The sequence below is a fragment of the Dermacentor variabilis genome, chromosome 5 (genome assembly GCF_050947875.1).
Source record: "Dermacentor variabilis isolate Ectoservices chromosome 5, ASM5094787v1, whole genome shotgun sequence".
Classification (NCBI taxonomy): Eukaryota; Metazoa; Arthropoda; class Arachnida; order Ixodida; family Ixodidae; genus Dermacentor; species Dermacentor variabilis.
In genome coordinates this window covers 68717997-68744388 of record NC_134572.1, presented here as the reverse complement: position 1 = coordinate 68744388, position 26392 = coordinate 68717997, and the positions used below count along the sequence as shown (strand labels likewise).

Genomic DNA, 26392 nt, shown 5'->3' with positions numbered 1-26392 from the left:
CAAAAAGAGACAACGTGCGCCCATTTACTTCCCGAAAACCCGGATACCCGCTCTTGCATCCGGGCGCATAACAATGCGTATCGCTTTTTTTCTTCTTCTCTTCCATTATCCAAAAAGCGACAACAGGACAGCATCGAACAGAGAAACGGTCACGCTCGGCACTTTCACTAGCTTCACTTGCAAAAATGCGAAAAGCACGGTGGCTCGTAGCAACAAGAATGACGCGGTAAAGCGCACGTGGGCAACGCGAGCTCCAACCGGCACGGTCTCCTCGGGAAGAGCACACCAGCGCCCCTAGCGGGAGTCTTCGCTGTTGGCTTCACGCTGCCTGTGCGCCCAGCCCTCCGCTCTTTCCACTACCCAATACTTCTAGCTCACTGTACCTCAAGTCTCCTCAGGGGTTGAGGGTGTGGGAGGCGCTCAACTTTCTTGTGCCCCTTATGTTCTTTTCCCCGCATGGCACTAGGATCTCCTGTAATTTCGCGTACATAAGCGTCGTTGGCTATTGGAGTAGTTGCAGATAGAGTGTACTAGACAGTGGTCGATTGGGCCCAACGGCGCTTTCCCGCTGAGGCGCCGCGTGTGGAAAAATTGTGCGAGGGCGCTGCGAACGAACTGAATATGGGCGTAGACGCGGATCTCGGCGGTTTCAACGTTATTTCGCTGCTGCTGCTGAGACCGATTGCACGCGTGCGCTCTTATAATGGTGCTTTATTCCAACTGCAAATTTATACTGACACCTTTTAGCTACGTATACATATTTAAGGCATAGTTTATACAACGTGACGTCTTCAATTTTGCTGTCGTTGTCAAGTACGTCGTGTGCTAGCGAGCGCACGTTCGTTGCGCGGATGCTGGCGGACTCCCAGTTTTTCTCGCAGAAACTTTGTGCAGTAAAATTTTTTTTATGGTTTCAGTTGCTTTGGTGCGCCTGCGACGCTTGTCGGACGATACCAATTGTAGTTTTAGCCAGGTGAACACTTCTTTTTAACATTGTTTTCTAAAAGTAACACGTAATGTTTGCGACAGATGTAATTGCCTATATGTGCAACATGAAGCTACGTTGAAAAAAAATTGACATCGCGTTATTTTACGCGCGCTTCTTCGAGGAATATTGATCAGGGACAATGATCAAAGAAAGCAATATTATAGTGAAATAAATCAGGTTTTGTGGCGCGAAGAGATGAAGATGACCAATGCACTTCTATGAACGAGAAGAAGGGGTTAACCGAGGGGCCCGATTTTTATTAGTAATATCATAAAACGCCAACAAACACTGGCATCAAGGACAACATAGGGGAAATTACTTGTGCTTAATAAATGAAATAAATAAACGATAAATTAATGGTAATAAAAGTGGATGAAAAAACAACTTGCCGCAGGTAGGGAACGCTCCAAAGGTTGTCGAATCGTTCCCCACCTGCGGCAAGTAATCGTGCGGCCGTAATTGTGGTAACAAATTATGCTATAATATCCGTTAGGATCTTTAACTTTACTAAATTGGGATCAACGCATAGTCAGTAATTATCGCGCAGGTATTGCAGTTGCAAAATTGAAGGCGATCAGTGCGCCGTGCATGTCATAGACTTAGTAGGAATGGAAAGGCTATACTATAGCACCAATTTCGGAGGTATTTGTGCTGCAAATCGGCCACTAAATAGATTGGTGTTGCACGCGTAGTTCCATTCTTATTCTGCGTATAAGCAGGATGTCATGGGCTCCGAGGCTCTCGTAGTCCTGCTCTCGGATGTTAAACGCCATCAATGAATAAATATACAAAATTAATTATTCCTACTGAAACTGCGAAATTCCATATCTAAGCCTTGCATATAGTGTTGAAAACGAGCACGCGTAGCTTACGCGCTTCTCTGACTTGTGCAAGGGTAGCAGCAGCGTGCGACACACGGACGTGATCTTCGCAAGGACTGGCCGCCGTCTGAGGAAGTGGGAGTGGAGGTCTAGGTGTTAGTCTCCTAACTCCCGCCACACCCGGACCCCGTCAAGGACACAATAAAGTTTCGTCTATCGCGCATTTTTGGGAGGTATAGCTAAGAACGTAGGGGTGCCGGAACTTTTTGTGCGACAGGGATGACGGAACTTTTTGTGCTAGCAGTGACGACACTTGGCGGTCTAGCTACGTCACATAATGCTGTGGTGTATAATTTGAGTACAAACGCGTTGCACGCTAAATTATTGTGCCTAAGGTTCAGTCTGCAAAAATGCTGAAATAAAGTTTGAAGAGGAACCTTATTTCCTGGTGAAAAGTTCGCGTTTCGCGCAGACCCGGGTCATCCCAGCGTGACGGATTGATGTCCCACGATGTTTATTGGCATTCCTTTTGAAACGGGGCGGGGACGAATATAGTCGCCTAAGCTGCTCGAGTTGATCAGGTTTTACATCATCTACCGCTATCTAGCCGTTTGCCACGACCTTAACTTTCGTTTTCAAAATCTCTTATATCGCCCTTTTATTTACACCAGCGCCTCTCGTGGCACCTTTTGTCACTTCCTGGTATTTCGCGAATCGTTTATTATAGTACTATAGAGCGCAACCCTACGCTAGCGTCCGCCAAAATCGTCACAATGTCACCGCGTCCCTTTGAAGCGCAGCGCTGACGTAATGTTGCATATAGCATGTACGCTCCTCGTCAAGGCACGTCAACGCGTGCTTGCTTTGAAACAGCGAGTAAAGATTGGACGAAAGAGACACGCCGTCATCATTGCGAATGAAAGGGTGTAGTGCAGTGAATACGGCTTTTGAGTTTTGGCAGCGCGATAGCTACTAAGGCCCGCCGCCGCCCTATGTTGAGAAGGGGTCAAGCATTCCAAAAACGTTTGGATTCAGGATGTGCGTCCTCTGGTGGGGAACTTTCCTTAGCGGCAAGCTTTCCTCATCATCACGAACCGATCCCCCTAACTGTGCCACCTTCATTCCAGAGGTTCGCGTCCTTTTCTGTCGAAGGACAAGAAGTCCATATACAGACGCGTTCGCCAGGAAAAGCAAAATACATTTTCAGTCAATCAATCAATCAAGAGAGAGAGAAACAAGCTTTAATGGTAATCAATTAATCAATCGTTTGTCTTGATGATAACGATGACGATGTTGACGATGAGTATAAATACAGGCTTCGTGCCTAGGGACATATTGGGGGCAAATGAGACGACGGCGCGGCGGCGAATACAATGAACGACCAAGCTACGGCGCTCCGCTAAGCTGCTTAGCCTGATGAGCAAGCAGGCAATTTCCTATACGTCGCTCGTCGCGCTACCCGCGACACATGGTCCTCTGCGTGTGTGTGTGTATCAGCCGCATAGGCTGTCGAAAGGTCAGCGCGGCGCTTCTGCGCTGATTGCAGCAGCGACACCAGTGGCTCCAGCGTCGTCTCCGCTCTGCAAACAAGATCGCGCGGGGGCTGTCACTCACAGCGCTTAGTGCCGAGCTGCGCGACAGCGCTGCGGGATTTGTGAGAAACGAGGCGAGCAAATAGAGAGAGAGAGAGAGAGAGCAAAGCGGGCGCGCTCGTTTTATCTCTTTGTTTGCGACAAGCCTATCACTATTAACTCGACAATGAAAAAGAAAAGTATCTCATAGAAGACTCACACGCATATATAGGTCAGGGCAAGACAGGAAGAGAAACACGTAGATTTTTCAGACTACGCAGAAGTTTAAAAAAATTCTCCTGTGACAGCATAATTCTAGTCCTTGAGCTGGATTACTCGAAGAGGCGGACATTAGGAGAAATCGAAATGAGTAATGGAGTAACGGCAACCCTCAAACAAATGTAGTGAAAAAGAAAAGCAACACCGACAGCGCATATCTTTTATGTTAGCTTTTCTCAGACTGAAATATTAAAAGTGCGAAACAATAACAGGAGATCGACCCGCGCAAGAGGCCGCGTTTCTACCAGAAAGATCGCCTTCGTGCATAGCGTTCGCCGCCAGCGTTTCCGGGTAAACGTTACGGTTACATAAGCTGCAGTTGCCGGGAAGCATGAAAAGCAGTCGGGGGTCTTTGAATGCTATCTCGTTCCACTCTTAAAGGCGAAGCTTAAGCGTCCTCCAAATTTTACAGCGAAAGTTGTATATGACGCACTTCCGTATATTACAGTTTATTTTTTCGGCGTCCGGCAACAGAAAAAAGTCACCATGTGGGCCGATCCTGGTGATAGTGCAGAAAGTGTCCAAGCTCAATGGCACATACCTTTGTGGAAAGGACTAAAAAATTATCGGCGCCAACCGCGCAAACGCGCTAGTGCCACTGCTCGCGCGCTCGTCGTCGTCTTCCACAGCTGGCTCCGTTGTGCAACAAACTTTCATCATCAGCAGTGGCGCCAGCGTCGTCGTTTTCCACAGCTGGATCCGTCGCCGCTCATCATTCCAGCGTAGAATTCACTACTCTTCTGTCGTCGTAATTGGGAGGCCGCGTTTACGGGAGTATGAGCCATTGATTAAGGGGGTGGGAGCCATTCAACAGCTGCGTTATCGATGGGGCGGACACGTATATAGTTCGTACACCCAAAGAAAAACATACGTGCGAGGAGCGCCGGAAGGAACAGCAACGAGAATGTAAACGGGGTCGGCGCGAAACGACCATCGAGGTAGAACGTTCCCGCGATGCTGAACGAAAACGACAACCGCGAGGCCGGGAACCTCCGAACGAGCAACGACGCCAGACGCGCAACGTAATAAGGCAGGCAGAGGTAGCGGATGGACCGAGTGAACGCATCACCGGACGTGCATTGCTTTGATTCTAGCCAACAACCTCTCTAGGGTGGCAGTCGAACCTCTGAGTGCATATCACAGTGATCATAAAGTAATTGTGACTACTCTGACAAAGAGTCTCAATTGAACATCAGCCACTGTCTTTACGAAATTATCCATTCAAACACATCAACTCCCATCATCAGACAATTCAAACAAATGACAACCATGCCACTCTTTGAAGATGGAATGGCAGCGAAACCCGACGACAGTGAAAGCTCTCAAACGAAAAGCACTTTCGCTGCCATACCATCTTCACCGAGTGGAATGATTCTCATTTTTTTTTTCAAGCCTCTTGTCTGTAGCGTCTTCTGTTTCATATGTGCCTCAGAGATGTATAGACAGGCAAAATTTTATCGTTTATTGTTTACCTTATAATGATTTGTGGTTTTTAATGGCGCACTTGTTTACCGTATACCTGGCAACTTATAGCTATATTTGACTATTTGCATTGCTTCGTGTAGTATATTGTCGGAAGCCTCCTGTAGGTGATATGTCCAACCGCGCCAGAAAAACACAAGAGCGGCGGGAAAATACAGACAGAAGTACACTAAAATCTCGGAGGCAACAGTCGTCATTCGCCAGGTGCATACTAGATGGCACCACAGTGACACGCCGCAGCGAGCACAGAGGCTTCACTAAGGCGAATAATAGGCGCGCCTTGCTAACGCAAGTTTGTCAACGCACTCCTGAATCTGTGATTGATGAGCAAACGCACATATACGTTAGTGGCACTGTGTACAAAAGAAAAAAGCTTGCTAGCGCAAGTTTTTTGAGGAGTAGTTTTATGCAAAGAACGTTTTTTCCCCTTTTTCTTCCACGGTTCGATTTCCTCCAACGCTGAAACGAGAAATATACGGTGACCTCGGCCGGCTCTGTCGAAGGAAGGAGGTCTCCAAGAGTACGAAATATGAGACAAGGCCGCCGCGACCGCATTCGTGGCGCGTATTTCACGAGCTTTCGGCGGAGCCATGGAAGTTCGCCGTGGACCTCTGACGCGTGGCTCAGTTGCTCTGTGAGAGGCTGTGGGCTCGTGCGAAAAGCTATGTGTGCTGCCGTTTGCGTAAACATAAATTTCGTGTTGCGTGCAAAGGAGGCGGTCGCTTCGCTGCGGCGCTCACGCCGTCTTGTGCTTATTGGATGCGGCGAAGAAACTCGTCGAAACGTAGACAATGACTCTGAGCTTTATGTTTGCCGGTTTCATTATTATCGTGATGAATTCTCGCACCGCTTTAATTGTTTTAACTACAAGAAAAGCATTATTGAGCGTGTATTTCTTGTCAGTTTCTTTTGTTTTGTTTTTTTTGTCTCAAAAGAGCCTTAAAACGGAGTTTATAAATATTTGGAGCAGGATATGTGAAATAGAAAATAGAAACAGTCTTCAAATGGTTGAAGATGGTATTTTAAGCACATAATTGTAACGATAGCAAAGCTGTAGACGATTCCGCTCTGGATCCAGTGCGTAGGATGCCAGCTCAGTGATCACAGATGCGCTGTGATGATGTTACGGTATAATAATAATAATAATAATAATAATAATAATAATAATAATAATAATAATAATAATAATAATAATAATAATAATAATATCTTACTACTACTACTACTAACAATGGTTCAACTACCCACAAGGCGAACAATAAAAAAGACTTGTTTGACCTTGCAGATCTAATCACAGCTTGCAGAGCCAGCTTTTCCGTTCGAGCAGTCGCAGTAGGAATTGCAGATGGATGTAAATAAAACATGCTGAAATATATGGCCCGCGTCACTCACCCGTTTCATACGTTTCTAGCATATAGTGCTTTAGAGCACTTCGTAAATAAATATTTAGTGAAAGCCGTCGTCACCCTCACGTTTCCCCTTTTAACGAGTTAAATTCTGCTGCGTTCTTAATGTACAATAATGTGTTTTACACCGATATCTGTGCCTCAACAGCGCGTTTAGCCTCGTTTGGTGCGTGAAGTTCTATTCTCGACGTGCATTTGGTCGCATTTTCCTACGACTCTTCGGCATATTTTTAAACCTTGGCTAAAGTCGGCTGGGACGTTCTATATACCCTCTGAGCTTGCGGAGGCCCATGAGTTTGCGGCGGGTGCGGCCATCCTTGGCGCCATCTATCATGCGCTCGGCGCATGACAGCTGTAGCCTCCTCGATTTCGGCACATAGCTTTAGGTCTTCTACCTTGTTTTAGTTTTGTGTTATAAGGCACACGCAAAGAGGCTTGAGACAAATTGAAGCGAGCCAGTGCGGGCGCCAAGAATAATTCGCTGTTGGCAATCGAGTTTTGCGTGATTACACATCTCGGAGGCACATATGACACACAAGAGGCTTCATACAAGAGGATCGATAAACGAGTGCGAACGCTAAGTCGCCATCATAAGAGCAACACGTCCTGGCAATTGTGCACGCGCTTAACTAATTATGAAGCTAGTTGAGTAGTTCTCGAACGAATACCTAAAGTGTTGCTCCAAGTATAGCGTCATCTGGAGCGACGACGGCACAACGATGACGATAACGGCAGTGTTCGATGCTACGGTTGGCCGGTGGATGGTCTTGCAGAACACTTTTTATCCTGTACGAATTTGTGAATGCGTGCCCAGAAGGTGTTAGCATTGTTTGTCGTTTACTATTTTTGCAGTTGCATGCAAACTGACTCTCGGCCTTAGTTTCGGACGCATTCAGGGCCTTCGCGACGCAGCCAGCCAATAACTAAAAGCCCGAGACAAACATTCTTTAAGAAGCTACGTAACGCTACAATATTCGCAGCTCTGCTGTCGGCTATGTTCCTAAAGCTGTGTTAATTCGATTTGGCTTTTGTGACAGAATAGCTTAAAAAATATTGACAATACGGTGCATGTTCCACCTTGTCTGTCGTTTCTTTGCCTCGCGTTTTTATGCCGTTTGGCAGGTGAAACACTAGTGCCACCGCAATCGAGTAAATGACAAAATTGCGGCACATGTCGTTACATATTGAAAGCGAGGCATGCAGATATACTTGAACTGGTCCATGATTACTGCCTCCACGTGGTGCTCACATACCAGCTCGAGGTCGCAGCTGAGCCAGTAGGCGAACAAGAGAGCACAGCTTGAGGGCACCGCCGCGACGTCTGTTTCGCTTCCTTCTCGTGACGTTTTTTTCTTTTTTGAACGTGACGCGGCGTTTGCGGTCTGAACCCCTGTGGTGACGACGCCTCAGCTCTTCTTCCGGAGCACGCACAGGCATATTGATGATCTCCGGCGTGGCGGAATGCGCCAGCTCCCGGTTACGCGCTTCGTATGGCGGCGACACGGTAGTGAAAAATTGATCGAGAAAGACTCGCTATAGCGCGTATACATTGTGCCCGTGATCGCGCGTGCTCGCTGCGCGCTTGCATCTGTGTCCGCTCCACATGAGTCCATTATTCAAGACTGCCATCTGGGCGGATACTTCGCCCCGTGTTCGCCGTGCGCCACATCCGGCCCGGAAGAAAAAAAGGACGGAAGTCGAGACCGCTCAAAGTGCGCCGCTGTGGCATGGTTTTGGTCTCTCGCGGGGTTGTGGCATCTTGGGGCTCCTGTACCCGACGGGGAAACGATAGCTCAACATCGGCGATTTATTGCACTAGTTACTTGCTTACCTAAATGAGTGATGAATGATTGGTTGATTGACGTACTGAATGATAGATGCCCGTTGCGTAAAGAGAGAGGATGAGTTCATTCTGACCAAAAGCGTGGCAAGAGACACCGTTATAAAAAAAAGGGTGGGGGGGAGGTGGTTCCGCCACAAACCTTGCACGTCTTGTAACATTCCTTGCTTTTCCTCTTGGCTATTTCTCTTCTTGGAAAAGATGGTGGGTTATAATAAAACACAGAAAAAAAACACCATTAATACAGCAATTTGAAAGCTAGGCGACGACACTCACTTGTCGACAAGAACGTAATTAGTTATATATAGACGCGCATATGCACGCATTTAACCCGTCCTCTAATACACAAACTCTAAGAATGCACATTGGCTCAAATGCGCACATCATATAACATAGAAACATTCATGCTGCAGTAAGATTCCAGCTTTTTACATCCACTGGACGCGAAAGCACCTGAAAGCATAACGGCTGTCGACGTTGTAACATGTGTCGTGTTGCGCTCACATCTAAGGCAATTAACTGAGCCATGTTTGACCAACAAGACTTCGCCGACGGTGTACAAACTTGAGAGCCATACTGCGAATAGAGGTGTCTCATGCATGTGTTAGTGTTCTTGAATCGATGAATTCAGCTCTTTTCCCGTTTTCCTGGTCGGGGCATCTGTCCTCTCTATAATTTTCCTCTTCAACACGCGTCCATCGAAGACATTTTGCTGTCATCATGTTGCGTTCGTCTCACCTCCGTAATCACCCCATCGTCGTAGCGCCGAGTGTTCATTCCTTGGTCGTCTCGATGTGGTCATTTCGTTGTCGTCAAACCGTGTTCATCATGCTGCAGTCCTCACACCGTTGTACGTCGCGCCGTCATCTCTGTCGTCGTCGTTCCGTCGTAATCACAACATCGTTCTCGTCAAGCTGTCGCCATTCCGTTGCCCTCATTCCGACTTCTCATGCCGACTCATGCCGACTTCATGCGCCGTCGTCGTCTCGTCATCTTCTTAATTCAGTCGTCGTCAAACCGTTGTTGCCGTAGGGCCGTTATTCGTCATGCCGTTCTCGTCACATCGCCGTGTTGTCGTTGCCGTTCACACATGCTCGCATTACACCGTGTGCGATGCGATCAAGTGTCCGGTGCACCAAGCAACTGTCTGGTCGTACCAGACACTAGCCACCAACGACACATTTGTGAGGGAGTCGCTCACAACTGTATATCTCTGCAGTATTACGCCACGAAGCTATCGCTTGACTTGAACAATAATTTCCCCATAGTGTATGCCGAACTTTAATGCGTAAGCATTCTTAGGCGACTCACGCAGGAAACCTGTTTGCCCGTAGTGCGTAACACGACACGCTCTATAAAGAAAAACAGAATAATATCTAAAGGAAACACTTAAAAGGAAAGTTGGCAGTGATGAGTTTCGAACCTAAGTCACTACGCTCAGAAGCTGAGTGTCTTACCCACTGGGCTTTTTTTCCCCCTAACCGTAATTAAGTCTTTTGGTTTGCTACCCTACACTGACGGAAATAAAGATGGAAAGAATAGCAGAGAAAGAAAATGAACATGCAGAAAAAAGAAAAATAAGGAGGCAGTAGGTAACGTTAGGGTGTATTGAAGGATCTGTAATAGGCCACTTGATCGTAGAAAGCTAAACAGCACATTGACCGACTTCCGGTATGACGACCGTGCGTGTCGTCACTTCAGCATTGTCTGCTCCAAAAACGGCGGGTCGTCGATACGCGCCAAAGCGGTAGTGACCCCTTGTGTTCATCGTAGCGAGGACATTGACAAATTACGTGTTCGATAGTAGTTTTCTCGATGCAGCTTTTGTCACAAGCAGCATTGTCGGCAAGTCCGATGAAGACAGCAAATTATTTTGAAAAAGGTACGCACGGGATTACAAATTATCGCTGCAGATAGCGGCTTGCGCTTCCTTGTTTTAGGAGCTCCCGAAGTGCGGAACATCGATACAAAATGCGCCAGACGCCTTCTTTTGGTAGGCGTCCGCTCAGTGCTGCATAACTGAATGGTCATCGGAGATAATAAAAAAAAACGAATCATCGTATAAAGAGAATTTAAATTAGTATTCAACTGATATATATATATATATATATATATATATATATATATATATATATATATATATATATATATATATATATATATATATATATATATATATATATATATATATATATATATATATATATATATATCCAAGAAAACGTTTATCCAAGAAAACGGCATGCCACAAGGTTGCGTACTTAGCACAACACTCTTTATAGTAAAAATGATCTCTGTCAACAAAGTTATTCCCACCTCCGTTATGCACTCCATATATGTCGATGATCTGCAAATAGCATGCCGCGCCTCAAACTTACGAACATGTGAAAGACAGCTCCAGATAACAATAATTAAACTAATGGAATGGGCTGAGCAAAATGGCTTCCGCTTCTCTACTCAGAAAACTGTTACAGTGCTTTTTTCGCAAAAACGAGGGTTGTACTTAGACCCGGATGTAAAATTGAATGATGTCGCGCTGCCGGTAAAACAAGAATATAAATTCTTGGGAGTAATTTTTGACAAAAAACTAAACTTCCTATCCCACATTAAAACACTAAAGATGAAGGCAAATAAAGCATTGAATATCCTGAAAGTTTTATCTCATAAGCACTGGGGTTCCGACCGAACGTGTCTTTTACGTATTTACCGCTCTCTTGTTCGCAGCCTTTTAGACTACGGCTCTATTGTTTACGGCTCAGCCAGACAGTTCTACATCCAACGACTTGATCCAGTACATAACCTTGGATTGCGACTGGCAAGTGGTGCCTACAAAACTTCACCTATTCAAAGTTTATATGTTGAGTGTAATGAACCCTCCTTACACCAGCGCAGAGCATTACTCACTTTTTCCTACGTACTAAGAATTCAGTCGTCACCACAACACATATGCTACAACATCCTCACACAATGTAACTCACGCCTACACTATACAAATAAACCGAACATGATCAAACCGCTTGTCCTGCGATATGAGGAATATGTCCGGGATTATGAAATTCCTTGCGAAGTCCTCGAGGTTGCCAGAAAGCCACAGCGTTTGCCCCCATGGTACGATTTTGAACCGTTATGTGACTGGACATTGACACATTTAAAGAAGAAAGACACCCCACGCGAACACATTACACAAGAATTCCGTGAACTTCAGGACAAATATCAAAATAACGTGCAATATTACACTGATGGCTCCAAAACGAAAGAACACGTGGGTGTGGGGGTCATAACGGAAAATTGGGAAAAAAGTATCCGATTGCCACAACTCGCCTCTGTTTTCACGGCCGAAGTTTTCGCTATATGGGTTGTTGTGAAAAAATTATCGCTGATAAACACACAAATGTAGTCATATACACAGAGGCACTACATCTGAAATCTGAGTGTGAACCCCTGATTGGAGACATTTTAAACATGGTGGCTTTTAACGAATACGGGAGGACAATTCGTTTCTGCTGGGTCCCAAGCCATGTTGGGATACCGGGTAACGAAGCAGCTGATACATATGCATTGATGGCAGCACACAAAGACATTACAAACACAACACTCCCATATAAAGATAGCATCCGCGCAATTAGAAAAGCCTTAACGGTAAAATGGCAACGCGAATGGGACCGCTGTTCCGACAACAAGCTACATCTCACGAAACCCATAGTTGGGGAGTGGAAGTCATGCTATCATCAGGAGCGGTTCATCGAAGTAGTTTTATGCCGACTACGCATTGGACACACACACATCACACACAATTACTTACTTAGGAAAGAAGACACACCAACATGCGAGAAATGTCAACAGCCACTAACAGTTATACACATATTACTCACATGTACGCAGATTGAAACACACAGACGAGCACTTTTGCACAAAGTATATCAACTACACATACCGTTACACCCTGCTCTAATTTTAGGCGATGATCCACTAGTCCCATTAGGTGACGTGCGTAAATTTTTAGACGACACTGGATTTTTACATAAAATAGAGATTATTAACATAGTCTTTCACTTTATAAACTGTATTTTAGAACACCTCGTGTTTAGCGCAGCATAGCCTTAGCCGCTTTTGCGCCATTAAACCCACATTTAACTAACTATATATATATATATATATATATATATATATGGACCCGGCTGCTGTGCTTCAACACAGCACGCTAATCCGCTGATGTTCTACATGCAGGTGTCACTTCCCACGATGATCTACGTTCTGTTCACTGCCCTGGCTATGGCTTTTCTAGACGCACCCCAACCGCATCCTGCCTGGCATGTCGACTACGACGCAACTGCTTTCTACCACCCAATGAATTCCAGCAGCACTTCCAGACCGTTGACACCGTCCGTGTGTCCGGCAGCGCCACTGTTCCCGGCAGCGTCACTCGACTTGCGGCCGGAATACCTATCGCCACCAACATCAATTCGCCCATCAGATATAAAAGAGCAGGCGCGCACGGAGGCGTTTTGTGGGCCCGGCTGCTGTGCTTCAACACAGCACGCTAATCCGCTGATGTTCTACATGCAGGTCAGTAAATCATAGTCTTTTCACGAAGCGTTCAAGTAATTACTTTCTACTGCAGCTGCCGGGCCCACATTGCTGCCTTTCCATTGTTGTTCAGTGTTGTGATGTTATTCGCTCTTTATTGTTGCTGGCGGGTGACATCGAAACTAACCCTGGACCTGATAGTCAAGCCATACTAAAGGAACTTAAGAGCCTATCCGCAGGTCAATCGCAACTGATCACCGACATTCAAGGCCTCAAGTCTCAGTTACTAACAACTGACAAAGCAATATCCGATCTGAGCGTGCGCATGACGAACCTGGAGACCCACTACCAAAACCTAATCCCCTTGCGTTCTGATATAGAAAGCGTGAAGAGTGATGCTGCCCGTGCAGCACACACAATTCAGAGGCTGGAAGCGCGTCTTGATGATGCCGAGAATCATTCTCGGCGCAACAATCTCATTTTCTATGGTATTGATGAATCTTCAGGGTCAGAGTCGTTCGCGCAATCGGAGCACATAATCGTTGACCACTGTCGCAAACATATGAGCATCACTCTTGACCCAAAAGAAATCGAGCGCGCGCACCGCTTCGGCAATCGTGCAGCTAATCGTAACCGCCCCATAATAGTGAAGTTCACCTTTCATAAAACAAAAGATCTTGTTCTCTCTAACGGCCCTAAATGTAAAGGAACAAACTTCAGCGTTGGCGAGGATTTTACGCGTCCTGTTCAATTGGCCCGCAGACACCTTCTATCATTCGCAAAAAGCAAATCAGCACCTTACTCCCTGCGCTTTAAAACTCTGTTTATGGGTAATAAGCGCTATGTTTTCGATGAACGCACACAGAGTGTGAAAGAATTGCAATAGCAGCCAACTCGACGCGGGAAACGCCCTACGGTATCGACACGAGCTAACCTCTACCTTTCCGTAATCTTTGCCAACGCACGCAGCTTCCTTCCTAAACGCGATATTCTGTCTAACCTCGTGTTGTCGTCTAACAGTAATTTGCTGATAATAACTGAAACCTGGCTCACTGACGATATTACTGATACTGAGGTTCTTGCTGACTTGCCGAATTTCTGCCTTTTCCGGAAAGACCGCGAAATTTCACGAGGTGGTGGTGTGCTAATCTGCCGCGCTTCACCACAGACTGTTCTATTGGGCGTTTGTTACAGACCACCACATAACACTCCTGATTTTTCGCATAAACTTAATAACATCTTGAGCAAACTTAGGGAAAAACACCCTAACGCAGAAATCCTGCTTTTCGGTGACTTTAATTTTCCGCAAATCAACTGGACTAACAATAGTGCTTTAATCATAGGCAATGAAGCTGCTAAAGAATTCGTTAATGTGTGTCTTAATTTCAGTCTAACTCAACTTGTGCTAGAACCTACGCGGGTTACAAAAGACACATCTAATGTACTCGACCTTATACTAAGCAGCCATCCTGACAGTCTATCATCCATAACTTACCTCCGTGAGGTAAGTGATAATAAAGTAATCCATGCCACCTTCAACTTTCAACCCATGCGACAACCAAAATCTAACAAAACTATATGCCTGTATGATAAAGGGAACTACGAAGCTATTAATTACGAGCTACGTGACTTCTTTTCTACTTTTGAGACATCATTCCATATGCGCTGGCCTCAAGAAAACTGGACACTATTTAAAAATAAAATTAATGAACTCGTAAACAAACATATACCAAGAATAACTATGCACACTAATCAAAATAAGCCATGGTTCACCAGAGATTTAAAGAAGCTTGAAAACCAAAAGAAACGTCGCTTCCGGCTAGCCACGCGTCTTGGAAGCACCGAGGCTTGGTCAAGATACTACACGGCAGAGAACGCCTACCTGAGTGCCCTTCGCACTGCTAAAAAAATCTTTTTATAACGTCGACCTGCCCAAGCTACTTACTCAAAATCCTCGGCAGTTCTGGCGCATTTTAAATCCCAAAGAAGCTCGTACCATCAGCGTGACGAATGCAGCAGGCGACACCGCCACGGACGCCGAGTGCGCCGATATATTCAACACAGCATTTTTTTCCGTGTTTACAAAAGAAACTACCACTCCAGACTCTCCACTACCTACTAACATAACATCACATATGCCACCCATTGTATTTTCGGTAGATGGTATACTATCAATCATTGAAAAAAAAAAAAAACAAATTATGTACTTCTTCTGGTGTAGACGAAATTAACTCAAAGATCCTAATGAATACTAAGCATATATCCGCGGCATGTTTCACTCTGTTGTTCACGCAATCATTGTCTACAGGTACTTTACCGGATGATTGGAAAGTGGGAAAGGTCGTTCCAGTATTCAAAGCAGGTAACAAAGACTCCCCCTTAAACTACCGCCCCATTTCATTAACTAGTGTTCCTTGCAAAATCATGGAACATGTCATATACTCGCATATCATGAACTTTTTAGACTCGGAAAACTTCTTTCATCCTTCACAACATGGTTTTCGTAAAGGGCTTTCATGTGAAACACAACTAGCTATCTTCCTTAATGATCTCCACGTTAATCTTGATAACAACGTTCAAACCGATGCAATCTTTCTAGACTACTCTAAAGCTTTTGACACAGTGCCTCATAACCGCTTGCTAATAAAATTATCTAGATTGAACTTGGATCCTCTTGTAGTACAATGGATAAAAGAATTCCTTACTAATCGTTCCCAGTTCGTCTTTGTCAATAACGTCTCCTCCGAACCCCTCCCTGTCACTTCAGGTGTCCCTCAAGGCTCAGTCTTAGGACCGCTTCTTTTCCTAATATACATTAACGATCTTCCGCTGCATGTATCTTGTCCTATTCGTATGTTCGCTGACGACTGTGTGATTTATCGTACTGTGACTAACATCTCTGACCAAGCATCTCTCCAGAATGACCTTAATAACGTGCAGGAATGGTGCAACCGTTGGCAAATGGCCTTGAACCCTAACAAGTGCAAATTTATTTCAATTTCCCGCCGTCGTAATCCTTATCTGTCTACTTACACAATTGCAAACGTCCCACTAGAATCAGTTCTAACCTATAAGTACTTAGGCGTAACCCTGTCCCACGACCTTTCCTGGAATGCGCATGCTACTATCGTAATCTCGTCAGCAAACAAGTTCCTTGGGTTCATGAGGCGTCATCTTCGTCATGCTCCACAGCACGTCAAACTACTCGCATACAAATCATTTGTCAGGCCACAACTGGAATATGCCGCCGCCATCTCGAACCCTCATCAAACATATATCATCAATGCACTCGAGTCGGTTCAGAATCGTGCGACTAGATTCATCCATTCTTCATATTCATATAACATCAGCGTTTCACACTTAAAGGCACAATCTAGCTTGGCATCTCTTGCTTTTCGTCGTCGCATCGCCACGCTCTCTCTTTATCACAAATTTTTTTACAGCTCACTAAGCCGCCCGCCTTACGTCACGCCATCATCTTCACGCATGTCACAGCGCACCAGCCATCAACTCCAAGTTTCTCGTCCTCGAACACGAACTGTCACTTTTCAATCATCATTTTTTCCTCGAGCTGCCAAGGACTGGAACGACCTACCCATTAATGTCGCTGCCATCACATGTCATTCACAATTTCTAGAAACTGTTGAAACTTGTATTTCAATGTAACACCTGCCTTTTCCTATGTTCACATGTTAACCACCCCTTATGTAATACCCCGAATGGGGTCTTTAAGGTAATAAAATGAAATGAAATATATATATATATATATATATATATATATATATATATATATATATATATATATATATATATATATATATATATATATATCTTCGAGAAGTTCTAACCCTGTAATTTAAAACTGAAGGTTGCTGGGGTGTTCGTTAACCTGACTGAGAGATTGATTCCTCTCTTCTATCCTTACCGAAGTTCTGCGCGCCTCAAACAGAATTCTCCAGACGACTTCCAGTTACCATCCGCAGAACAACGGCTTGACGGAGCGTTTTTATCGTACGCTATCCGACATGATTGCAATGTGCATCCGCCCCGACCACACGAACTAAGATGCAATCCTGCCGTTCGTGACGTTCCCCTATAACACGGCTACGCAAGGTACCACCGGCTTTTCACCTTTTTTTCCTCGTCTATGGTCGCTCACCAAGTATCGTTCTTGACGTGTCGTTCCTTTCGACTACTCTACAGCGGCTCCTTTCTCGGAACAGTTTCTGTCTCGCTTCGCGTTAACACTGACATCTCCCAGGATGCTCGCAAGTCTCGTTTATGACTCGACTCACCGCGCTGTGACTTTTTCTCCTGGCGACGACGTTCTTCTTTGGACTCCTGCGCACGTTCCCGGCTTATGCGAAAAAATTTCTCGCGCGTTTTATTAGACCTTACATTGAGCAGACATCACCTGTCAATTACTGTGTCTCGCCCCTTAGAACGCCGTCCAATCACCGTTGCCGCGGGACAGAAATAATGCATATTGGACGCATTTCATTATACTTCCGCGCGGCCAGACGGCCGCTTCCACAGCGAGAAGGAATTAGTGTAGAGCGCGGCACATGCCTGACTTTCAGCTTCATCATCTCTACATACATGTCATCATCCACTGTACATCTTCTTGTATATATCATCATCAGCTGCACAGCTTTATACTCGGGGTGACAGCATGAGCTCGGCTGGAATAAAACGGTTCCTTACAAGAGAAAGAAGAAGAAGGAAAGGCAGGGAAGTTAACAAGACGCACGTCCGGTTTGCTACCCTGCACTGGAGTAAGAAGTTACAGGGATCAAAAAGAGACTGGGAAGAGAAAGAGTACTATTTGCGCGCATGCGTGAAGATGTGCACCGAGCCAAGACATGTCACAAAGACCTGCCGATATCACGTGTTGCAGCAATGCTCTCGCTGCTTTCTGTGCCAGCGACGCGCGCAGCCCATGGTCGAAGGATCTTCGTCTGCGGAGAGCCATGATGTCTACTGAAGGCAAGAAAACACTGGATCCAGGGCGTCCAGTACTCGTAAGGCGCTTCGAGCTTACGGTGCCTGGAACTCAATGATAAGCATGCGAAAAGCTTCATCCGGGGGTTGCAGCATGAAGACGACCTGCTGGTCTGGCTCTGGCAATTTCTCGGGAGCTTATGGGAAGATCTGTGCACACGCTGTGCCTCGCAAGTCGGAGGATGGATGGCGGCGTGGAAATGTATGCCCCGAATAAGCTCAGAACTTTATTACCACATATGTGAGATTCCTTGAAGATGTTTGCAGATGGGTTGTTTTTATAGTTCAGGAATCAAATCCTAACTGATAACCACGTTTATCATGGTGATCCTGTTTTCTGATCCACGTTGCCCATTCATTTACGTAGCGCCGCGTCAACGCGCACCGCAATGACGGCGCCAGGCGTCTAGCATGCCTCGTGCCCTTCATTTCTTGGGATGAAACTGTAGTATTAAAAAAAGTAAAAAATAAAAAAAAAATAAAAGGAAAGGGAAAGTGTTCTTTATTGAACCGGTAAGTTGGCATTCCGTGCTTATTATTTATCTTTTCGTAGCCGTAAAAGAGAATTGTACGTGATTCTGGTCGCAATTTAATCGCCATAATTTTAGCCTGTACGACCATACGCTGCTAAGGGCTTGCCTTAGTGTGGGTTCGTGCATGGCTGCTTGCGTGTGTACGTGCGCGAACAGCTCTCCAAAAGCGCCTGTTGAAACTGGCTTCTCCGCAAATAGAGTCTTTATGTGGGGAAGCCCTCTTCTGGTACCATTCCCATCATAGTGTGCTCGAATGTTTTAAGCTTCGAATACCAATCAAACAGTACCCCTTATTAGAGTCGTATTCAATCCCAGAATTTAAAATAAAAAAAGCAGCAGATACGACGAGTTGGAGTCTACGTAGAGCGAAGCTTTGTGATAGTGCATAATGAATTGAAACACGAGTTTGTGTTTATTGAATGTCCGCACAAAGTGACACGGAAGGCTTTATTCCGGCGTTGTAGAGAGGCCAATGCAATGTCTTTTCAACGAAATACTCACGGTAAAGTTAAGAGCGATGTACATTAAATCAATTTTGTCGGCGTTAGATGTCTTAATAGGCGCATTTTGCAAAATTGTGATACCGTAATTTATTACCGAGTTAGAAAGTTGAACACTTAATTGGTCTTGCTTTTTTTTTACTTTTAATTTTTTAAATATTTGTGTACGTATTACCCGTCTGAATAAATATCTTCCTGCGGTAAATAGATTGTAACTTTATCTTTTAACTGCAACAAACCTTGTCAAATTCATAGCAGTAATGCCGAGAAAAATGATTTGTGCGTTCCCACGTATTTACATAAAAGATCTCGATGTAACGCTTTCTCATAATTTACCGTCAAATTTGGTACCGTGAATTTTCCTTCGTTCACAATACCGATTCTCCTTTTCCTTCGTTGGTGAGGCTCACCAAGGAATCACCAAAGTGACTCCTTGGTGAAACGCTGGAGCCCACATTACTATTTAGTGATGCGCACTGCTATACTGAGGTGTTTTCGGGAATAATATCGACAATAATTCTTGAGTGTTCGTAACGAACTGCACTTTATGCTTGCATCCAGCAGCACGCGGTTCGTTTGTTTCATCACGATCATCACTCGCGCAGGACCACCTTCAAACCACTTCTCAATACAAGCTGCCCAAGGAACCTATAAGCCGGTGTACGTATCCGCAGCCGCGGTAACGTATCCTCGAACCAGTGCGTCGCACTGTTCTCCTCCTCGTACTGGTATGTGCGGATTCCGTTTTCTCCCAGCGGCAGCTTGGAAAGGTAGCGCTTTAATCGCGAATTAGTGCGATTCTAAGACGTTCTGCCTGGGGTTTCTGCGATGTCAGATGACTAAAGGTCGACGGGCCACCACTCTGCTGTATTCGGCTACAAAAATAACTTTCGGAAGCAAGCGTGAAGTGCATCTTCAGCCGCGGCGACTTCGTGGACACCGCCGCTGCGATAGCACAGAAGCGTGCGCGTTGCATTGCCAGTATAAACAGATGCCATCGCGTGTATGTTCGGAAAGTTTTGTTCCCAATGAGGGCTCGGCGACGAACTCGGAACTCGGTACCCATGATCAAACTGGGATATGAAAGAAAGGTGCGTATTCCAATTGATCGACAATTGCGGATGAAGCTATTTCTTCGTGCATGCACATTAAACTTATTCTGTTCGAACGTGTTCTAAAATTATCATGCTTGGCAACCAACGTTCTGGAACTATTACGAATGTTATGAAAATTATGAAAAGAGTACGTGTCGACTAAGAAATGAAGTTGTGTTGTTTTCCATTCTGTGACCAAAGTCATGCCTATGGACGTGACCAGTCACACGGGCATGACTGTGACCAAAGTCGTGCCCGTGTGAACTATGCCATAGTTCACACGGGCTCTCCTGTGCTTCCGAACCTCACCGGCAGGCTGTCGACGCCGCTCATCGCGCGTTATATTACTGCAGAAAATAAAGTTGCTGTTGCAAACAGTAGTTGTTCGTTTTTTCAGCTCTCTCCAGTTGGCGAGGTGCTCTTGCACGCACAGGCGCCATTCGAGAACAACGTAAGAGTGGGCGTAATCTTTCAACGCTTCGCGTGCGTCTGGTCGATCGGGGCATATTCGCGGCCACTATCGTCAGCTCATTTTATCCATGTTAACAGCCCTTAGATCGAGTTATTTTACAGTTCTTCATTTTGTAAAGCTTGATGCCCGGCTTCCAGATAAACAGTGTTTCGAAAATCATGCCGCGAAATTTTTAGGAGCACGAAAGCTGTCAAAACGTGCTTCCTCGGAGCTTCGCACTTACCCGGACTGGAATGTACGCTGGTGCGGCACACCGCATGACACATGGAGACACCTCTGATTGTTGCCGCCTGAGTGACACCTTGATAGAGTTCAAGGCCATACATACAGTAATAACATGTTACATGTATGCGTTACGTATCGACAATGTTCAGACTTGACTCGCCTCCTATTTCGATCGTGGGCAGAGCTGCGGGAGCGGATATATATATATATATATATATATATATATATATATATATATATATATATATATATATATATATATATATATGTATATATTCTGTATTTTTTCTTCTTTAGACCATATAGCATTTTTAAATATTTCCTGCGGCAGATGGTAAAATTCTAGTCATTGAATTTTATTACTCAAAGAGGCGGGCATTATTTGTAGGAGAAAACGAAATGCGTAATCAACTAATTAAAACAATTACTAATGAGTATTCAGTTCATTACCTTACGGCACATATTGCAATTTACGAACTGTAGCCAGCGAGTTCGCAAGGCATATACATTTGGAACGAATTTTCAAGATGACATCAATTTCGAGATATTCCTTGCACAGTGTGTGCGACGAGATACATTGGCGTTCCCGTTGCTTTCGCGCTTTAGTGCATAAAACGGCAGTTTGTTACAAAAGTGAGGGGGAAAAATAGTGCATTTTCACAGCAGGTTTCGCGGCGCATGTATCCTTATTTACATTTATTTATTTATTGGTAAAATACTGCGGACAGTAAGTTCAAGCAGGGTGAGCAGAATACACAAGATTACTTGCACAGCAGAACAGGATGAAACAAGTGAGCAACACGTTTTTCACACGAATTCTTTGGTCATAAGGTAGACCATTAAGAAGAATTTAAACTTGGTCATAACACAACTGCAACTAATGCACGAAGTAACAACATTATGTACGCAGATGGTATACAGGTCACGGGAGCTGGAGATGTGCTTGAGTTAGTTTATTCCAGTCAGCTATTGTTTGCGTAAAAGAAGAGCACCGAAAAGTGTCAGTCCTTACGAAAATTGGTGTTAGAGAATGAGGGTATAGTGGTGTCGAGTGGGTCTGCTTATCAAGGGGGATACGTATTTTGCGGTGTATAAGGCTAGCCTATGATTAATAAAGTTTGAAAGAAACTCTAGTCGACTTTTCTTTCTTTGAATCTTTAACAGTTCAATGCCGTTTGCGGTTAGTAATGCAGTGGGGGAGTCGGCAGCTTTAGATTTACTGTAAATAAATCGTACCGCTTTTCTCTGGATTCTTTCTAGGTTCGTAATGTTAATTTTTGTGTGAGGGTCCCAAACTATGGAAGCGTACTCAAGTTGTGGCCTGATTAAGGGAAAGAAAGAGCGTAAGAGGCGGGGCAGTCTTGAGTTCGTGACGTAGAAGGCGTAGTTTCCGGAAAGCGGCAGGGCAGATGGTATTTATGCGCAAGTTCCATGATAAGTCACGCGTTAATGTTAGACCTAAATATTTATAGGAGGCTACTTTCAGTATAGGTGCTGCAGCCACATGGTAAGTGTAGTCTAAGGGGACTATCTCTAAATCCGTGCCATAGTTAGAATTTGTTCCAGGAATGTGGTTTGTAAACTCAGCGGCTGCAATTTGTAAATTACAATATGCGCCGTAAATTAGCTAATTAAAAATTTGATTAGTGAATCTTTTTTTAAAGTAGTCGATAAAGTATCTCGGTTTCTCGTGCAAGTGACACCCGTCGCATCGAATAATCCATTACAATGGTTACAATTACGCTATCTGCCACAGGCGATATTTCAAAATTGCTTAATGACAAAAAAAAGTCGTGTTTATTGAGTATCAGATTCAATATTTGAAGTACTATTCTGAATGTTTACATTCGATTCAATGCTTCTACCGTTCGTGCCGCATTATCTTATGCGCAAATCCAGTGCCAGGGGTTCGAGTATTTTTGAGCACGCTCTTACAGGTTCAAATATTTTCTCGGTGATGTAAAAAGGAGCCACTATGGCGCGGCCTGTTTATTTAAGACAAACTGCCTTGCTCTTACTCGTGAAATGTATCACGTGAATGTGCGAAGATGCCACAAATTGGTTCATGTAATAAGCTTTGTCCGGCGTGTGTGGTGTAGACCTTTTTTAAGCCGCCTCTCCCCTTTTCGTGGGGGTCGTAATGGGTTTTGCAGCACCGCTATCCGGCCGCTGTTTCGCGGCCCTTATAGATCTGCCCGGCGTCGTTTGCAAACTGCTGTGTCGAGCGCGTACCATGTAGGCGCGTCACCGTGCTGCTGGCAGAGGGATGCCCGTGCTAACGACGTCTCCACATTGACGCACAATAACACACGAGAAACAGAGGGGCGCTCAAAAGAATTCGTGCAGTTGCGAACGCGGTTGGGTGCTTCTTCCTGCATGCGAATTCGAAGCTCGTTAAGCTTCACGAAGCAAGCAAACAAACGAGCAAATAGGGCGCCACCGAAAGTGATGACGAGCAAGTGATGACTGTAGCACTTTTTTTTTCGTCGCTGCAAATATGTTCGGACGCATCAAATGTATATTCCTCCCAACGAGCAGACGCGAAAACGCGACTACATTTAACGACACACTTGAACGAAAAGCTGACCCAGGCAGCGTTTTTCCTGACGTTCAGTTTATCTGCATTAGCCACCAGCGAACGTCCGCGCTGTCATTTGTTCAAGCGAAGCTTTCCAGGGAAACCCTCCCGGACTTTGCCAACTGTGGCTGTTGCTCGGTGCTGCTGCTGCTTGCTTTCATAGCTTACACACAGGACAGCGCTTGCATAACCAATCGACTTATATGTAGCCCCGTCTATACTAGCCGTAAAGATGCGCCGCTGGATCTGTTCTCTGCGGAGTTACGCGATGAACCATCATACGGTAAATCAGTACCCTCAGGGCAACAAATACACGGCTTGCATCAAGCGCATAATTCTATTTTGTAAAGCGAAGATTTCTACGTCTTCCTGGGGCTTGGCGCGTCTGCTCCGTCGGCTTCTTGGCAAGGTGGGCCGATCCCGGAAACAGTGTAATCCATGGTGCTCACGTGGGTCACGTGATGGACGTCTGCACTTATTGCACTCCCCTTACTTTTTTTTTTTTTTGGAGGCAAACTGCGTTCGGCTCCAGAACATTTTCTCAACTACTACATTCCCGTGGTGTCCCAGCGCACCAGTATTTATAGTAGTTTGTTTCCGCTGTATTTAGTCGCCATAATCTCAATGCCATCTTTAGGGTTCGTCAGAAAGTCGTTACAACACCAGTGGTTTGCTGCACATGTTCGATGAATGCTTGTGAAGTTGTGAATATCGGCGACCGCTCAGGTGGCTCGACATAGGAAATGGGGTATGACGATACCGCTTACTATAACGGATGGCGCAGCAAAACTGTGCCTCTTACTCGATGATCGTCAGGCGTCGACTCGTCGGGGCTCATCGGAGCTCCGACGAAACAAAAGCTCATCGGAGCTTTTGTTTTCAGCCGTATTGATTGTATTGTGATCATAAAGAATAAAAGAAAGAAATGTTGCTGACGACGCCTGCTAAGTATTCTGTTCGGATAAATATCCGATGCGTCGTTTAACACCATTTTACAGGGTTGACGTCGGGTAACGTAACGTTCACGCCACTTCGCATTGCGTCAAGACGTATTTCTTCGGTGTAACTCTCTGTATAAGGCCCAGTGTATCATTTCTTATATGCGCCGAGTATGATATCTAGAAATTCTTAGTTAAGCTCGGGAGATGAAAGTCTATATAGCGGCATTTTTCATATTATGGAACGGTTTTTCAGTGCTAGTTGCTTCAGCAAACAAATTATAGTTAATTATTATACTTATACAGTGGTTTGTCTGTCTATTTCTTGTCCTTTGTATTGCGCTGTTCTCATTTCTGAATATTATACACTCAACTAGCCTAGACTAAACTCTGCTGAAGTAACATTTCACCGTTCTTTGCACATTCTTTCCAGAGGGGCCAGTAATAAAGGCGAACAATGTTGCTATAGTTTTCCTTGGTGTGAAATAAGTTTAATAATTACAGGGTTAAAGCCGTTTCTTGTTGCTCTATTTGTGAGCGTCATTGTTATCGTGCTTTTGCTGCAATATTGAATGTGTGCACTTTCGACATTTATTTTCTTCATACTTTCAACGTAAAGCAGGTTCTTATTCATTTTTTTTTGTTTTCATCTAAAAACAAATGTTGCTATTTTCACTGTCCCACTTTGCGCATCGCTTCTGTCTTAGCCTCTGTACGGTCGTGCGCTTCAACTACAATTGTTCTTTAACGCTTTGTACGTCCGCGTCGTTGTCTGCAGACAATGATGGCTTCGTGAATGATTGGTGCGCAATCTTAGTGAATCAGCGCTCAATTCGTCACCGTCATACGTAGCGCGCAAGAGGGAAATTGTGGCCGATAGCTACAGGTGCACTGGCGCGGAAAATGCGAAAGCTAGCCTCTATATGCATCAGTTTTTATCCAGTAAACTAGAAGAGAGGAAAAACGCCGCATCGAGGAACACAGTTCTTTTATTTCCGTATATATAAGCCGTTCGCTCCTAGCTTTCCCTTTCCCTTTGTCTGAACAAACGGAGAAGAGCCCGGCAGCGGAGAAAGGGGAAAGGGAGGGGGGGTAGGCGCCACGTGCAGATGTGCGTGTAGTACCTCTGCGATTGTGGAATCTATGCGTGGGCGTTTGCTGATTGGTTGCGAACGGAGAAAACTTCATCCTCTACGCGCGTGGCTTGCTAGCTGCTCCTGGTCTACACCTATGAACGCGCTGAAATTATCACCCAATCGCGTAACTCGGCGGCGAGATCTAAGTCTTTCGCTACTTTTCGAAGATTCAGGGGTTTTAGTGTGTACGAGTTCTGTAACACGTCGCAAAGGTCGTTTAATGAGCTCGGTGCTGGACCTCCTTTGAAAAGCGAGTCGCCTGCTGGGATAAATGAGGGTGCTCCGCAGGATGAACGATGCGTTCGGAAGGGAAGCGGACGGTTCGACAGAAAGGAAGACCGCTCGAACGGCCAACATCTTTCGCCGCCTACGCCAGTGTAGATCCGGATGACATGGGCCAATGCTGTGTAAGAGGCGCTGAGCATGGAAACGGTTTTTCATATAGGCGAGGGAAAATTCAGAGGGGGAGTGAAAGGGACATCGAGCGGCTGCGAGAGCACGACCGGCGCCGTCTTGTTCTGCGGCTGCATTTAGGGCAACGTCGTTGGTGCCCCCCGGAAAACGTCGAGCGACCGCTTGTTCCCGAAGATGGGAACCGAGATGAGAAAGAAAAGGTCAACCAACGTTCAGGCACTGGACGGGTTTGGAGTGCGAAGGGGAGTAGGCGGGGGGGGGGGTGGAGAAGAGGGCGTGGGGATCGATGGGAGAGAGGGGTTAGAGTACGCGCCTGTCTCCACGTTATAGAAATGCGCGTGTGACGCGAGCAGATCGCCTCTGGGTTGGACGCTGGGCGGCGGGAGTCCAGAAATAGAAGCGATCAATGACCCAGTTTGCTTCTGCTTTCTCGTCTCTTTTGCGTTTCTTCTTTCATCTATTTTTTTTTTCTTTTCGAACCAGCCTCGGTCGTTCGGTGAAGGCTCTGCAGGCGCGGGCCGTCAAGGCCCGAGACGACGGCAGGCAGCCAGCCTATGCAGCGCTCACGTATTCGAAAGGCTGCGTGC

At 45.4% G+C, this 26392-nt stretch overlaps 1 pseudogene; it reads left to right on the top strand.

Annotated features, from left to right (window-relative positions):
- The first annotated feature begins 12629 nt into the window (after window positions 1-12629).
- Window positions 12630-13998, top strand: LOC142583567 (uncharacterized; annotated as a pseudogene).
- Window positions 13999-26392: the final 12394 nt, after the last annotated feature.